This window comes from Rhipicephalus microplus, chromosome X (assembly GCF_043290135.1).
Source record: "Rhipicephalus microplus isolate Deutch F79 chromosome X, USDA_Rmic, whole genome shotgun sequence".
In the NCBI taxonomy this organism is placed as follows: Eukaryota; Metazoa; Arthropoda; class Arachnida; order Ixodida; family Ixodidae; genus Rhipicephalus; species Rhipicephalus microplus.
In genome coordinates this window covers 337,855,532-337,873,876 of record NC_134710.1, presented here as the reverse complement: position 1 = coordinate 337,873,876, position 18,345 = coordinate 337,855,532, and positions in this window count along the sequence as shown.

Below are 18,345 nucleotides of genomic sequence, written 5' to 3'. Positions count from 1 at the left end.
TCAAGCAACCATGGAATGACTTCACTAGAAGAGCTTATTACCTCACGAATTTAATTTATGTATCCGTTTAGTGCGAGTGGAGTTACAAAGGTTTGTCGCATGCTGCTGTTGCATTATCCCTTCTCTCATCCCGACGAAAGCACTGAAAGCTAAGCGTGGAGGGGTGACAGGGCACAGAAACTACCGCGCTTCGTGACCTTGAGCACTTTTTTTCTTCGAATACGCGGCCTTATCAGTGTGATTGCGCGCGCACGCATGGACAAGTAGCGGTCTCCCGCGTCTATCTCGGTAACTTGATTTTTCGGTCACAGACGCACAGACAACTTTTCGCTCACAACCAATGGGCCCGACGCCGGCGGCGGGTTTTCTGCGACACGAGCTCTTGAACGCTATCGCGTTAAAGCGGGTTGGCCGAAATCTCCTACGAGTCCATCCCTGAGCTGGACGACGTCGTGATGACTACGTGACTGGGCGGCAAGAAACGCAACGTCTCTCGCGGCGCGAAGCATTCCGCAGCGGCACACGATGCCAAACCCAAGGAAGGGGCCGACTCTGCCAAACCCAAAGAAGTGGTTGAGTCTACTACACCCGCAAGCGAAGAGGAGCACATCTACGAGCACATTGATGAGCTCCATGCAAATCAATGGTGGTCTGCTTGGCTTGCTCTTCAGGATTTAAATTGTCAAGTGCAGGCTTTAGAAATACATGCACGTGCACTCGAGAAGGCGTATTTGACAAATAAAATTCCGGATTTAGTGATGAACAGGCTGTGCGTTTACGCAATGAAAGAATTGTATCGAAAATCATAGACGCCGGTGGGCTTCTCTTTTGAAGCGATGTGAACATGGCGTTGACAAGCTCCACCGCAATGCATTGAGCCTCTAGAAACGTAAGATGCCATCGGGCATGTCTTCGATGCCGCTGTTTGTGATTATTTTTTAGCAGCTACCTGGCTTCCAGTTTTATTATTCATTTATTTATTTATTTATTTAGTTATTTATTTATCAGGTCCTCAAGTTCGCAGAGCTTTATAAAATGAAAGGGCAAAAAATGGAACTAAACACCCAGAAGAAATAGAGTAGGTGCTTATGATTAAGCAATAATATTGAGCCAGAGATACGATAAAGCAAGAAAATGTACCATAAGCGTATATATTAGATAAAATAACAAAATTCATACAAAATTATACAAAAAATATTCATACAAAACTTCCAAATTTTAAATTAGAATTAAATTTCATTTTGAATTTTGTGATGAAACTTCCATAATTTTTCCGCTAATATTGAACTTATTAGAGTGAGACATTTGGCATTAGAGCAATCACAGTACAGTATGTCAATCTAAACCAAGTTGCTCATCCTTTTAGTGTCTCTTCAATACCTAAGCTCAACCCACGTTGAATGAGACGATTACCCTTATCTGCAAAGGAGCAGGCACCACCCCCTTCCCTGAAAATTTCTAATTCAGTATGTGTACGGATACAGAACACGATCAAATATGGCAAAATTTTCTCCTTAACCCCCCCCCCCCCCCAAAAAAAAAGTAAAGATCAAAGGGTAGTGCCAAGTCGGCGCCATGCCCATAGCCAGACATTTTTTTCGGGGGCGGGGTGGCTACTTGTGGAAGGCCTTGAAAACACCCATTTTTATTATTTATTCTAGGTAAAATACCACCTCTGCTGCAAATTTGTCGAGGTGGGGTGACTGTATGCCTTTTCCCTTAGCCAAAATTGTGGATGGCTGTGCTTGTTGGTTGGACATGCTCAGAAAACAGCGCGAAAAGCTACAGGACACATAAAAAGGCGCATGAAGCATATCAACCCAGACTATAGGACGGACAACTTCTGGACGAACAGTGTTGTGAACGTGTAGATTTGAACCAGATGCTCTGTGTGTGTGTATTGAGTGTCACTTACGCCAGGAACAACGAACAGTTGGCCAAGGTGCTAAGAAGTGCTTCACTAGCAGACCAACTTCTGGCCGTCCAGGACGCCCGCGAGGCGGCGGAGAGCTTCGGGCTTTCTGTCCAGACGTGGGAGATGCCCTCTACACCCGGCATCTAGCCGAGTGTCTTTCATGACGCCTTTTGGGTAATACATTTTCACCACCACAACCACGAAAAAGGGGGGGAACGCACAAAACGTTGTGTGCGTTCCCTAGCATCAGTAGGTCTTGTGGTTTTTCACACTTTTAACCAATCATAAACCCCCACTCCTTGGCTACAGGCTTGCTTGAGACACACATGTTTTTGGGGGGTAATGAAGTTTCACCACCACCACCACACAAAAAGATAACGCCCACAGCGTTGCGTGCGTTCCTTGCCTTCAGTGTGTTCTGTTGTTTTTCCCGCTGTTTACCAATCATAACCCCCCCTCCCGGCTACGGGTTTGCTTGAGATACACCTATTGTTATTATTTGTCCTTGATAAATAGTCTCTACTGCTGAATTTCGCAGGGGAGGAGGGAGGCTAGTGCTTTCTCTCTTGGGTACGTGCCAGGCCGAATTTGTACTTGATTGATTTAAGTTCAGGGTTATACAACAGCAATAATTGCGGCTGAGATATCGACCAATGCTTCATTTCAAGACCGGTGATGACAGCGGAGTCGTTGTGAGTAACATGTTATCACTTCATCTTCATTTATGCAAGCACTGCGAATTTTGTGTCCTTTAAGATCTTTCAAGGTCGCTGGGAATGAAAGGGGTCACTTGCCCTTCCGGCAAAGCTTCTTTACAGCGAAAGCTAGAATGAGATGACAACTCGGATGACGCGTGGCGCCGCAGTTGTCCGCCGCCGCCGCCGCTGGGGTCGATAGCCACAATCGCACGTAAGAGAAACCCAGTACCAAGGACACAGGGAGGCTTGAACCCGGATCCGCTCAGCACCAGCCCAATAATCTACCAGTGAGCTACGCCAGTATGTGAGTCTTGTTCACAAACTTGCCTTAGGCAGGCTTGAGGTCGGGAAAGAAATCGCTTTATTATAAGTGAAGCGTTTTAGGACAGCAAAAAAACAACCAGGCATCACGCAATGCGAATACCGTAACGAATAGATCGTCCAATGCTCCAACCCACTACAAAAGCTTGTTCTTTATGACCTATTAACTGTGGCGCAGACACACTTCAGGCATAAGTCCTCATCGTCGTCAGCCGCTGCATTGGCACAAAATGCCTTACAAGTGCTTAGCGTATATCACGCTTCTCAAAAGAATGACGATGAATAGCACAGAGATTGCCGGCATACAACAAATAAAAATATTATTATTAATGCTGTTGTAGGTACCCAGCAAGTTTGCTTGCAGCAGTTACCCTATGAGTGTTCTGAAAGGTCTCTGAAAGACCGCTGTTCTAGATTTCACTGTGACTGTGCTGCGCCTTCCGCGCAGGCCTGGCGTGTGTGTTGTTTTTACATAAAGTGTTTTTGTTTTAACCATGTCGTTCTTGCATGTTTTTGCCCGAGTGCACAAATATACGCACATACGAAGTGCACGCCGAAGCCTCTGTCAACGCCGCAGTTTGGAGTATTTTGAGAGGGCGTTCCAGCGTAACGTTGCTTCCAGCGCTCCCACTGAACGTCACACACACACCAAGGGCACGTCATAGAGCACATTTTCTCATATAAACATAACAATTGGTGCTATTTACTTTCACCCTTGCAGCAGAGCGGCGCCACAGTGCATAAATTGTGGTTTTCTTCCTCTTCGCGGCATTCGGTGCTTTAGGCGTTTTCAAAATGCCCGCGTTCCACGACTCATTTTGAGTGTCGAACAATTTTTCTCTTATTTTAAAGAGAAAATTCTTGCATAAACAACGTTTAACATTTTATTTCGATGGTGTGCACATTTTAAGTTGCGGCTCGGGCTTGTATTTTAATTTTCAAAGCCACGTTGCCTAAATAAAAAAAATTTTAACACTTCAAATATTGGCAATAAAGAAATAAACAAGTTTATTTTTAGGCAAACTACAAATATTATAAAACTATTATGACTGTGTATTTATTATGCAGAAGAGTAAACGTAAAACGTGTTGCTTTCTTCGGAGCTGGTGTGACGTCATTGACTGCTCCTCTTCTTTCAAACGATCAGAGGCTCTACACATCCGAACGGCGCTGCTGATTTTCCTTCGGATGTCCTACCCTGGAAATCCTGTTCTCCTAATTGCGAGGTCTTTTATCGACTCCACCGCCGGGAACTGGAATGCCAGTACTCCACCGGACATCAAGGTGGCAGAGAGGGTCTGGCCGCTTGTTGAGAGGTGAGTTGGTGCAAAGCTAAACATGCAGCCGCGCTCACGTTATGTGGTTTCCACCAATTGTTTACTGCTTGCTGTACGAGCCGTCGTTGCGCCTATCACTCCTATTGTGCTACTTGAAAATTGCATGTCGTGCTACGCAAATATTGAACACTGGAACTGCGTCGAGTTCACAGCATAACTGTCAACCACGGCAGCGGGTGTCAAGCGAACCTAGCCATGTCGGCACAATAGCCACATCTGCAGGTAAAAAGTTGGTGACTATACGACTGTTATGGAGGCACAGTAACGAAGGCACAGTAACGGAGGCACAGGAAATCAGTCGCAGTGCTTGAAGTTTAGCAGTGACGTTCAGTTTAGGTCACAGGGTAGTAGCTAGTGGGTGGGACTCAAGGCCCGGGCCCACGAAATTTTTTTGTTCTTCATTCATACGTAGCGCAAAATAAGCATTTGCCTGCCTGGTCCCAACTTTAGATCAAGAAAGTGCCCTCATACTTAAAATTGTTTTCTTGCAACACTGGCTTGTGTTAGTAAATGCTTAGAAATTAGGGGCTGCTGGTGTATGCGCATCCTCTTTTGTGACTCTTGCTAACGTCTGAGCCACAGAATGGCCGTAATCCGAAATTCAGCCATATGCTCTGGAAGCTAGATTCTGCTCCTCTCATGAAACCACTCGGGAAGCACAAGATTCAGGAGCATTAGCGTGTGCGTTGTGGCTTGCATAAGGTCACAAACGCCCAATTTCGATTCTGAAAGAACACTGGATGTTGCGGTTGTTTGTGGAGTGCTAACGTGTGTTGCGTTGAATGCATAGTTTGCCAATAAAAAACACAAACACATAATCAGAGATCCAGCCATCCCATCATTTCGGTAGTAGCTTAGTTTGGTCACGTCATCATGAAACTGATATAACTGGCTTCTCGGCATATGGGGGGGGGGGGGAGATCTTGACAGAGATCAACCGGACAAATACGGAGTGTGGCCTGTGTTATATACCTTGTGCTGCCGCACGATTGTGAACTGTGAAGCTTGTTTTACAAGTGCGAAATGTGGTGCTTGTTCTACTCAGCAATGAAGTTGAATAGAAAAAGCGTGGCTTGAAGATATATTGTCACTATTAGAGGTGAAACACCTAAATTTTGCTACAAATCATTCACTCTAGCTGCAGTGAAACTGCTGTACCATTTGGGGCACTATTTGTAGACTTTGTATATACAGACACATTGATTATATACTTTCAGGAAGATGTGTGTTGAAGCTCCAGATGACAACAAAAGCCGTTGTGTTTCCGTGCGCAATGCAATATTGTTCTTAAAGAATACTTGTGATAGCTAATTTTTCAATGGCAAAAGCTGCCTGATTTTATGAGTGCTTTTTGGGCATTGTACCTGTGCAAGTCCATGAGGCAACTCCATAACATAATGGCTGTGGTGGCAGTTCACCAACTGATGATTAAGCTCGTGGTATTGCTTACTCTGTAGTTTATCCTAAGCTGCCATTGGAAGGGCTTTCAGTAATATTTGTATACAGTTTAGTCCTCTTGTAAAACAAGAAAGCTTTTTGCTCTGATGTACGGCAGTACATGTCTCTCAATAAACTGAGTCGTTTGATCTAGTTATCTAAGACAACGTGTGGTTGACTCCGCAGCGCGGCTGGTGGCATTGCCAGCATGTTTCAGACCGGCATTCCTTTCCCTTCTTGTGCACTACCAACAAAGGCTTGGAGAGGGAGAGAGAGGAAAGGGGACCGGTCGCCCTAGTCTATCGAGTTGAACGACCAATAAAGTTAGTTTGTATTGAGACTCTCAGCCACACGCTCCCTCTCTACGTCGCTCACACGTTGTGCGTGTATATAGTTCTTCAAATTGCTGCGTCAGTTGTTTGATTGACCTTGCCGTTCAAGATCCCTTCGTCTTTAGCATTGTGCTCTTATTTGCGCAGAAGCACGTGCAGTGACACGTGCTTCTTCCACAAAAGCGCACTTGTGTGGCTATCTTTATGCATCTGGTGCACGTGTTGTGATACAAAACGTGTTGTGATACAAAACTAATTTCTACCGAAGGGGTGTTCGAGGCGTGGTGCATATACACCATCTGGCCGAGCTGGTTGTGTTTATAAAAGACATGAAACGCACACTGTTTTTTGTACAAGGTTTGTTAGAAATGTATTCAACCTTAATTTTTATGGGCACCTGATGGATTTGAAGCTTGCATCAGCAGACCTTGAAAATTTCTGCTCAAGTGACATTGCTTTCCCGTCTGCTAATAGCAGCAGTCACTGAGATGAAGCGTTTGAGGGAGGTAGTGCGCAGTGCTCTCATCAGTTTTTCATTTGCAAGGAAAATGACGGAGTGACTGGGGGACAGCCATGTGGAAACCATTGGAACAATCAAGACGGGTTTGGTGACGACGCAATGAGCCGCACACAGATTAAGGGGTGGTACAACTGGTTTAAATATGGTTGCACGTTGGTGGAGAGGGAGCCATGCTCCGATCGACCATCAATGTACACGCCGAAGTGACCAGGTCATTGACGAAATAAACACTGTGGTGATGCGGGACCGTCGTGTGACTATACAGGAAACTGCAGAAGAGGAGGGCGAAATTTGTGCCAGTAGTGCTCATGGTGTAGTAAAAGCAACTTCGTGTTTGTTTCACAGGGCATGCTGCATTTCACAAGCAGTGTCTCTAATTTCTTGAACACCATTATCACTAGTGACGAGTCTCGAGTGTAGGGGTACGACCCGAAAACCCAATCCCAGTCATCGCAATGGAAGCATTCGACGTCACCAAGACCAAAGAATTCCAAGCTTACAGCAATGTCAAAGTGATGCTGAGTGCTTTTTTTTTACTCCCGCTGTGTGGTGCATGAGTACGCACTACAGGGTCAAACAATCACCAAAGAGTACTTACTTCAAGGATGTCCTTCATTGCCTACGTGATGCTGTCCGGTGCAAGAGACCTGAGTTGTGGTAAAAAAAAACTGGTGCATCCGTCACGATAATGCTCCTGCACATTTCCCACAGTTGGCTATCACTATTTCGGCGAAATGTCACTCCTCTAGTTCAACAGGCTTTTCACTCTCCTGATATGGCCCCCTGTGACTTCAGGCTTTTTCTCAAACTCAAGAAGACATTGAAAGGAAAGCAATTTCAAACAAGGGAGGACATATGGCTGCAAAGGCATTTCAGCTAAACTCCATTCCGAAAGAGGCCTTCTCAGAATGCTTCCAACAATGGCAGCCCCGCTGGAAGAAGTGTGTGGAGTCTGAAGGGGACTACCTTTAGGGCGATTAGGTTTACGATGCTCTAATTATAACAGTTTTTTTCTTCTACTAACGGTTGGATACTTTTCTAACAAACCTAATATGTAGTATCACGTGAAGCTTATGATTAAAGGACTAAATATGAGATGCAACAGTGTAAAAGGTTCAACTTGGAAAATAGACATCATGGAATTTCGCACGAGCGTGTGCTTGCAAAATAGTCCCTGTGCAAAAAGTAATGCAACATAAAATAAAAATGCATAGTGCTATAGTATTTAACCTTCGACAGTACAAAGAAAACGAGTTTTAAAATTGCTCTGTTTTTTTTCTATTATAGAAGATAGGTTTAACAGCCAATGCTACATGAGCCATTTGATAAATGCCTCGAGCGAAAAAAAAGGCACGCGTAGAAAATTAGTTTAAATCTCCTAGGTCTGGACAACTGTGTGTTATCAAATCGGGCACGCAAGATGGGAATACATTGGATAAAATTGAACGATCATAATTGTTAAGTCTGACACTGTATAACACAATTGCTTGTCTTACGAATGAACTTTTTCTTGTCCAGGGAGATAAAAAATGGTGAAAAGCCCATCTGGAAGACACAGCAAAACCGAATATACATGGAGTCTGGAAAAATCAACACATTTTACTCATTATAGGTTTGTTTGCTGTTATTTTTTATTTTTCTCTTTTTTACAGCTCGGGTACGGAAGCTTGTGCAGGCTAGCATGTTTCATTTGTCCAGCTGCATTGTGTGCATAAGTTCTACTAAGTTGCATTTGTTTCTCTACATAATATTGTTTTGCGTGAGAATGAGATCGAACCTTAATATAATAAACAGTCGTTGCGCAGGAATTGTTGCTGGAGCCAGTGTTCGGGCAGAAATATTTGTCTTCTGCAGTGCAGATGTTGCCCTGCTTGTATCAGAGGGTAATAATTTGATGCCAGATTTGTAGGCACTAAAAAGTGTGTTCTAGACACCAAAGACAGGCAGGTAAAACGCCGTTTTAGGTCTTCAAACTCCTAAATTTAGGCAGAATAAGTTTGTACAAAAATAAAATACTTTGTTACAAAAACGCCGGTGACTTGTATGTACGACAAGAAAAAAAAAACGATAATGTTTGAGATAGCACAAGGACACCAACGGTTAAACGAGGCATGCATTTTCCGAGATGCGCAGATTACGGTCTTTCGTCCTATTGCCTAGAATTGTGATTCAAGTGTCCACCGTCTAATCGACACTCTCATAGGTCTATTTTATTTCATCGTGCCTGGACAGGGCAGCGCAAAAGCTACTAACCCGACCACAGATACAACAGAAGGGAGAGATGCCAGATCTAATCGCGTCGGATCAATTTTTCTCCTGTCAGTGAACACCTTAAAGAGCCCCTCACTAATTTGTGCATTTCGAGTTGGCAAGCGCAATAAATGTTCTTGGCACTCAGGATCATGTCTGTTGAAATTTTCAATGCTACATGTCTTGGAAAAAGGGTAAATTTCTACTGAATGGCCCTTGCCCTTCTTACGGGCGTGCGCTCCAGATGAAGAGACGAAGAGATGAAGAGATGAGTACAGCAAGGAATGGTCCTGCTATTACGCCACTCTTTTACGTTGAGGTTGGCGCTCTGACGTCGCTCACGGTACTTTCTTCATTAGAACTTGGCTAAATGCTTGCTATATCAAGAAAAACAGATGAAAGATGCCCCGTCTCTTGATTATATCCTGCAATTATAACGGTACCCCATTAAGAACGTTGCACGTGACAATACTTTAGTTAAATTGTGCAGCAATGTGTAATTTGTTTGTTCTGTTGTGTAGCATGAACTAGGAGTTTTTCTATTTGTACTAGCTGCTTATATTATTTTGAAAAGTAAGCGCAAAGGCTCGGGCAAAGGAAAAACAGCGCCCTTTGTCTTTCCCTTTCCTGTGGCTTAGCGCTGCGCTTTTAAATGAGTATAATGAATAAAAGCTGAGAAATTGATGAAACACGCCAAAGGAGTGTGAGCTTGTTATTAGTTTTATTTTTTTTTCGATGCCGCGAGATGCTATACACTAATCAGCTCTCGTTTCGCGTCCGCCTCGGGGGACCGGTGCACTCCTGCGATGCTCTGCTGCTGATCCGAAGGTCGTGGGTTCGATTCTGGCCGCGGTGGCCGCATCTGGATGGAGGTGAAATCGTAGATGCCCGCGTAACACGCGATGCCAGTGCGCGGTAAAGAACACCAGGTGGTCAGAATTTACAGAGACCTCCAATGCGGCATTCCTCATATTCATATCGTGGTTTCTTTCACGTACAACTACACATACTACCAACACTACTACTATATACTACTACTACTACTACTACTACAATACTACTACAACTACCCCTTGTTTCTTCCGTTCGTCTTCTCGCCTTTCCTGCATCGTGCCTTCACCAACCCTGACCACGCTTAGCTTGTGTTTAGTGCGTCGTCTATGACCGCAGTTTCAGCAGAGTGACATGGTGTGTCATGGTCACGATTCACGATCCATACCAGCCTCTAAAGAAGTACGTGCACTGAGAGATCCATCCTGCAGAAGCGGGTAATACGCAGCACAGAACACCGAAACGACACAACATCGACGGCGTACGTTCCCGACTTGGCTGGGGCACGTCATGCAGGGGTGATTTTGCTTAGGCATAATGTTCTTGGTGCCTATGGATCACGTGTTCTTCCAGCCCCGACACCGAAGAGAGCAGTGAATAAATAAGGCTGGCGATTGTTAAACGTTGTGTGAGAGGCAAGATATTCACGCTTGCCACTTCGCATGATGTTTGTTTGGCTCGTAGCGAACCAACTTGAAAAAAATCACGTAGTTGAACACGTTTCATTGGGCATGCAAGAACTTATAGAGTCTAACTACAACTTTTTATACCACCTTAAGAGGGATGCTTAAGAAAACAAATCACAAACAGCAGCTGCGTGCACATAACATTTTTTACCCGAAGGCACTGCAGCAGACGGGTCACAATGCCAAAAAAAAAAAAAAAACACGGCTTCATTGATACAGCACACTTGTTTTCTTTATAAGCCATTTTATTCAGGCATGAAAGTTACGAAAAAACAAATTGTTTAAAAATTATATATGATACGATCCTCTGAAATTTTCAATACTATTGCGTGAGAAAGGCTCTTTAGGTACATTCATTTCTGCATTCACGTTTTACCCAGAAAAGATTGACATAGGAGCTGTAACCGCAAATTCATTCGACACAATGATGGTAGGTACAATCGTGTTTCATATTTCATATTGGTACAGGTGTAATTTTTTTATTAATGGCTCAGAACAAACCTCGCAGCCCTGTTCTGTAGTTTTTCATGTTAGTCACTTGAAGACATATACCAAGGTATCTCGTATGGCACAAGCCTAGGGTGAATACATGCAACGTTGATTGTAAACATGCCGGTGCTTTTCCGTATCAAGTATACAATTTTTGCGGCCTACGCCACGGCTGAATCAACATGAGCATTACATGAGTGGCCCTGTACGGTTTTTCATTCGTTGCCACCTATCCGCGACTTCACAGAAAAATCTGCTTTTGTTATCCCACCGTAACACCCAGGTTTTCAGGGGGGTTCAGTTCCTTCAAGACACTGGACAGATGTCTGTAGAAGACGGTCACAGCGTTCTCGGCCATAGACCCCGATCTTATTTTTTATTGCATCTTTTATTCTCTTTCCTCATTCTGCTGCAGACGCTTAGATGTGCTTCCACTCAGTACTGCAGAAATAGTGTCTTTTGGACTCCTTATGTTATTCCTACAATCGCTCGAAGCATGTCAGCTCTATGGCGTATAGTGGACAGTGAGTGCCATTTAACTGCGGTTAGCAGTTCTTTCGCGGAACTTGTTGGAACTAGAACATCTTGTTGAACCTTATACTGTTTGGAAATATCAATGTTGTCTTATTTACATAAATAGCAGTTTCAAACCATGTAAAAGAATTGGACTTAAATAGATCTCATATAGGCGCTGAATTGGAAAATAGGAATTTTCAGACACTCATAGGTATTTAGACACGAACACCGAAAATGGGCAGTTATAGGCACTATAAAACACTATAAAAGCCCTTCTTAACGTCCATTTCATGCTCATATAGTAAAATGTCACGATAGGAAGGCAAGGAAAGATATAGGCATTTGCCTATAATCCGGTCTCAAGTAATTATAGTATGCTTACTTTGTTCAAAAGTTTACTGACTAATTCTGCTAGTTAACAAGACTAACATTTGAGTCGTACTTAAGCCTTCTCCGAAAAAATAAGCTAGCCGACACGTCTGGAGTTTTTACTCCACTCGTGTCTTTAAGTCTGTCTGCATAAAATTGAATTGAGCGTTTAGAAAATTTGGTGTCTGTGCCTTAGTGTTCATACTTTGAGAACATTTTTTTTTTACTACAGCAGCACCAACCTTGAGGTCTATCAACAGTACTGCCATCCGATTGTGGAGTCCGTCATGCTTGACTTCAATGGTGGGATTTATTATGTGTATTGTGAACCAGGAGGGCCTTTACTGTGTCTGTGTTGATTTTCTTACTGGCAGCGCTTTTTGAAGAAAAGTCAAGGAAAGAATAGGGATAGAAAATGAGCGACAACAATTTCATTGCACTTATACCTGCGAAAAGTTGTTATTTTGAAATCTTTTGTCTCTATTTGTGCTATTGAGATATAAAAACTGGGATATATTTTAAATTGCACCTTGAATAACTGATGGAACCGAATTTTCAGTTTTCAACGTGACTAACTGGCTCATCACTCTGTATACCGGGCTTGTGTGAAAAGTATGGAGAAAGTGTTTGAAAAAATGTTTTAATAAATATATTGCTACAGGGCTTCAAAAGTCTTCAAAGTAGATGCTATAAGCGTTGATACACTTCTGCCAGCAGTTTTTTCACGACTTGGAGGCACATTGGGTGCCTAAATAAGCACCGGCATGATATTAAGGCGCGACAAAAGGGACATTTTTTTTGGTTTTGTGATATTCACTATCAACACTCTACACAATAGAACCTGACATGTATAAAATATTCTGCTTTCATTATAGAGTTTTTGTCACACAGAATATGTAAACCAGCCCCACTTGTGTGGACATTATCGCGACCAGCTAACAGAGTTCGCTTGGTTTGAGAAATCTGAGCCTTACATGCAGTCAAATTTCCAGAAATCATGTTCGAAGTCACAGGACGAGAGTTTGCTTATCCTTGGTTATGTGAAGCAGGCACAACCGACCGCAATAGACAGAGCTGGTGCTTGTGCTTTTTCACGAGTTGCAGCCTTCCAAGGTTTCAGACTTGCGTTGACACGTTACTGCAAGCTACCTTTTTGATACCTCAAGTCCCTTGAGAGGAACTCCGGTGTTTTTTTATATATTCAATGATTTCAATAAAATTGTGAGCATGTGTTCTTGTCGGTACCGTGGCAATATGTGTTGAACTATAGAACTGTAAGTCATTCAGGTTTTTTAGAAAAGAAACTTTAGGTTAGTCGGATCTTCTGGACTTGCACTTGTAAACGCGGGTCGCTCTTTGTGTGTGACGTAAATGCCTACCCTTTTTGGAACCCCGCCTTTCACAGCAGACTGATGCAGTGCGTGCTATTTTCTACCAGGCGACGACGACGCGAGCACAATTTAGTTTTGTCAGCGGCGTACAGAATGTTATAAATGTCCTTGACGTAGAGTTTTACAATATTTACGTCAGATGCTTCGCCATTCGTATAATAGCTGCAACTATCACTGAAATTGTCACTGATTAGTTCAGATGAGCTGGCATAAATTAAACCCGCATCGGCTGACATTGCAAACTTGCCTTTCGGGCATTGGAAAAGGTACGTTAGCTATGTTTACACCCTTGCCAGCTGTGAAAGGGTGTAGCGAATTTTGTGACGTCATCCAATATCCACCATAGTGGATGGAGGAGCTCCCCGTTTGGGTTTCTGTTTGACTAATTGTTCATAGCTTAAAATAAATTATTTTATAAAAACAAAATGAACCATCGCAGCTGCTGCAGGACATTCAGAGCTACAGTATTTGAAAACAGCATTATCTCAGTATGCTTTAAAATGCACTGGAGTTCCCATTTAAGGCCGCGGTGTTAAAAGTATATGCAATGCGTTCCCAACTCCCAACACTGTATTGAGAGTTATTATTACAGTGTTTTTATGTAGAGCAACTAGCCGAAAATAATTCTTTCGTGTCTGTACTCCTTTAAGGGTATGCGTACGGGCTGCCTTGAAAGCGTCTTGTGTCCCATGGTGATGTCCTTTTTAAGAGGATTTCAGCTTTGGGAATATGAAATACGTAGTCTGCTGGTACGAAGTGGGACCTGTAAGAGTGTTGGGAAGTTATCGTGATGTTTATCGTGACTGGTCACTTACAGCCAAGAGGCAATGGGTGGGCTAACCGTTGCGTTCATCATTTTCAGTGAACCTGTGTTGAGCAGTAGAATTTACCCCTTTTCCATGGGACATACCTTTGATTATGATGATGATATCTTTTTGATAGGCAGAACAAATTATGGCTAGCTTAACCCTGTTATAACGCTACCTAACCTGTATGAATGCTTGCAGGCGGCTGGTGCATCGCGCGTCTTGGAAGTCTCGTTTTAAGTTTAGTGCGAGCGCGCTGTCACGCAAAATCATGTCGGCAAAAAATTTGCTCAGGATATCTTTTATATGGTCTCTGTATGCCCCAAATGCCATATCTCTGGAAAATTGGGAAATTGTTGATGCACCAGCACATGCGTTTCTACATCTGCATGCATGTGTTAGAACCCACACTTTCTCATTGCTTTTTCAGGGACCATCTTTGCGTTTGGTGAAAGGCGTCTGGGAAGTTTCAAACCATGGTGGGAAGCAGCAAGCAGCTGGCCTTTTTTTTAACCATTGATGCTATTTTCGACATCATTCAAAATGTGAGTCTCCTAAAATAAGCTCTTGTTGCTTGGCCATTCGATCGACGCTGAATCTCAAGTTCGCCGCAAAACCTTGAGACTTTGCCAAAGGCCTAATTTCGGATAGCATTGAAATAAAACAGCCTCCATGCAAAATTTTACGTGAGGAATATGCGAAGGGCTATCGCGAAAATCACTCGCCTGCCATTATGAGAGCGTGAGCTAGAAAGAGATTTCTTTCCATGACTTCCAAAATGGGGGGCTCCGAAACATCTCAGAGGGGACGGGCATATGGCGACATAACTATATTAGGGACACGCGTTGACTGAAAATGTGCTGTTTGAACGCTGATGAATAAATGCTATTATACGACAGCTGTTACAAGCCCTCAGGGCTAACAAATACAGCTTTCAGAGTATATAGGCTTCAGAATCCATTCAAATTTGAAATATTTCACAAATAAAGTGAGCAATAAAATTTTGTTTTTTAACCGTTATGACTTCTTACTTTGACAGTTATTTCTTTTCTATTTAGCCAGTTATTACTTTTGGCAATGAATAACGATATGTCTGCACTTTCAAGCCGGTGCTTCTTGTTACCCTTGTAAATCTTCCGGTACACATGCTTGTTTTGAATCATTCTATAATCATCATTGAATCTGCATGATCATTTCGGTAAAATTGAGTTGCCCATATGCGCGTTGTTTTACCATGCAAGGACCGGAGCGTCGTTGAGAGATAGGTGAAGGAGGTTGCATGAATTGAGAAGAACATGATTAGTGGTGCTGATATTTTGTATAAATGTGCTCAGTGTCCAGCCAGTGCCTAACGTTGTTCTGTATATTAGTTGTGATGTTAGGAGGTTTAGCTAGCACATATCACGTATTCAGCTCATCTGTATAGGAATTACACTGCCGTGGCTCTGATAGAGCAAATGGTCTTGAAATTACTGCTACAATGACGCTATCGTTAAAAGTGTTTGGTAACCAGAATGCGCATTTTCTCTCGCAGATGCCTGAATGGGAGTGCTTGGTACGAATCTCCTACATTGAAATCTACAACGAAAACGTCCGGGATCTTTTGAACGAAGGCGATGGAAAAAAAACATCTACAGATTAGGGACGATGTTGTGAGTGCTCACAGTTAACAATAAAACGAACATAAGAGATTGTGTTGCCATTTATAGGGGCACTGTTTTCATAAGCCATAGCCATGGAAGCTACAACGCTGGTAGTGACTTCTTTTAAAGTAACTTAATCTAGGTACACTTAGAAATGATAGCAGCGGGGACTTATTCCATCCTGCCTTACTGCTGGTGCATGGTTTCTGTTGCGGAAAAAAAATTTTGGATTATTTACTTTCCTCGATATGGCAACTGAAAACAAAAGCGTATGAAATGCATTGTATTTGTAAAAGCATCGCTATATAAAGTGAGAACGCCATTACTATTGTTGTTGATCGCTTAGGTAATTCATTAAAGGGGCCGCGACACTTATTTTTGCTAATATAGTGTTATGGGTGCCAATCTATGTTCCCTGGTTTTGATAAACAAGCTGGCGAAATTTCAGTGCATTCGGTTGAGAACCTAATGTTTATAAGACATAAACATACAAGAGGCTCAAGGGTACTTACAATACTGGCACACTCTCGAGCCGTGACATAAAGGGGCCCTGCAACACTTTTTGAGCAAGGTAAGAAACCGCGGCCGATTGGTAATTGAGGCTCCCGAGAACATGCGAGCCAAATTTTATAGCACAGCATGCTACTTGAAATTCCCAATAAATAATTTCAATAAGCTAAAAATTGCTTTCTCTGTCCTCGAAAATCGACGGATAATGCTCAAAAAATCACATGTAGCAAACTTACCAATCAGAGCTTTCACAATATCTATTGGTGTTTGGCAACTATAAAACCGATTTTAGAGCTCCCTTGGAGCCAGTGTGAATCGACCACTGTTGAGGTAGTTCTCGATTCACCAAACGAAGTGCAGTGCGCACAGTGACTAGTTCCGCTGTTTTCAGCAAGAAAAATACTCATTCACCGAAGCTAGACGCCCGTGAGGTCTATTTGTGCTCTGTTGTCATTGTTGCCTGTATTGCAGTGTTAATAACCTCATTGCTCATGTTTGGGTGATCAATGTGGTGAGTACACAAATTAGCTGCCACCGTCTCACTTCGGCAGCTCGAGTGCTAGTGCTCCCCCACTTCAATGGGCTGTACCAATGCACGCCATTCATGAACTACGCCACGGACCTTGGTCCAACATATCATCGGCAATGTTGGTTTTCGATTGAATCTTCGATTGCTTTCGTTTCTGTCGTTTAGTTGTGGGAAGTTATGTAAAAATGGCAGTGTTTATAATGTTGCAGCAGCCACTAGTAATAAAAAATTGTTGTCGATGATAAATGCATGTTTTATTAAAGGCCTAAAAGATTTATATTTGTCCCGAAGGTGTGGTTCAAATGGACTAAAGGTATGGTCATTATTTAAGATTGCATTTATTTTCACCATTTAACAGTAGGCAGGTAAAATGACAATCTGTTCACTGATCTCATTTGTTGTAACTGACATTAGATTCTTCGCATGACAAAGGCGTTGAATAATCCCCCTATATCAACGATGGCAGTTGTGAGGAAATGCGAATGCATTTATTTCGCCAAAAAGCGTACCGTTGCCGTCAGGAATTCGCCTTCATCGACTTCTGCCATTGCCCTGAGGGGCACCCAGCCAGTGAGCAGTTTAGAGTGAGGGGCGAGCAGAAACGAGAGTGGGGCGCCACCGTTCTCGGCTCTGCGTTGGCGTTTCAGGGTGGCATCTCGAGCATACATTTCCGGGTGTTCTAGATAGGCGCCTAGACAGCGAACGGTCGAGTGTGAGGTGCGAGTGGACGGGAAAGTGGTGCGCAGGGAGCAGAGAGAGCGAACAGCGAGAGAAAGAGCGGTGAAGCGCTGCACCACATGCTCAGTTAGCTTGTGGTGAGGATAAGCATGTGCACCCGCAGCTGTTGCTATGGGAGAAGGAGTGAGAGTAAAGAGAGAACATCTGCCGGCGCGCGGACAACCCCGGATGCTTTTACCTTCCCAGAACCATGTGTTCTGAGAATGTGAAGCCATCGGTTTCGTCTTCTGCGAGGACAGGTGGGCCTTGCTCTTACTTAGCCCCCAACTTAACGATCAAGCCCTGGCTGTCCAGAGTAATCGTGAATGGGCCACAAAGCTCGGCTTGGCGGTTTTTACGTGTGATTACCCGGGTGCCACGAGGTCTCCCCTGCTCTTCTCAGGACCGAATTAAAGCTGTATTCAGTCAATCAATCAATCGATCAGTCTCTGCGGGCGCCAATTGTTCTGTTGCGAAGCTCCTCTTAGTGTAGCCTTGTCCTGCGTCAAGCGTAACAGGTATTATCTACCGAACAGTGTTATAGATGGCGCTGTCTTATCGCAATTTTTCGTCTCATTTCCTAAATGGCATTGATCCATTATGTGTGCGTGCGAAAGGATGGATGGACGTACACATGGACGGACAGACAGACAGACAGACAGACAGACAGACAGACAGACAGACACACGGACGGACGGACAGACGGACAGACAGACAGACAGACAGACGGACAGACGGACAGACAGACAGACAGGCGGATAGACAGACAGACAGACAGACAGACAGACAGACAGACGCCAAGTGAGTGATATACCCTTAGAGCCAATGTGGAAGAAAATTTCACGCATTGATGGCGCCATCGTGATTCTGTCAGCAATTGTAAAAAATATTACTATTTTACTTTCAATAAAAAAGTGTTTATTAAATTTCACTCTCAGATACTTTTTTAAAGCAAATCACATTTAAGGACATTCTTTGTATAAATTATTAATGCGCATAAAATGAAGTAGCTTCAAAATCACAACCGCGTTTTATATGGCGGCTTGCA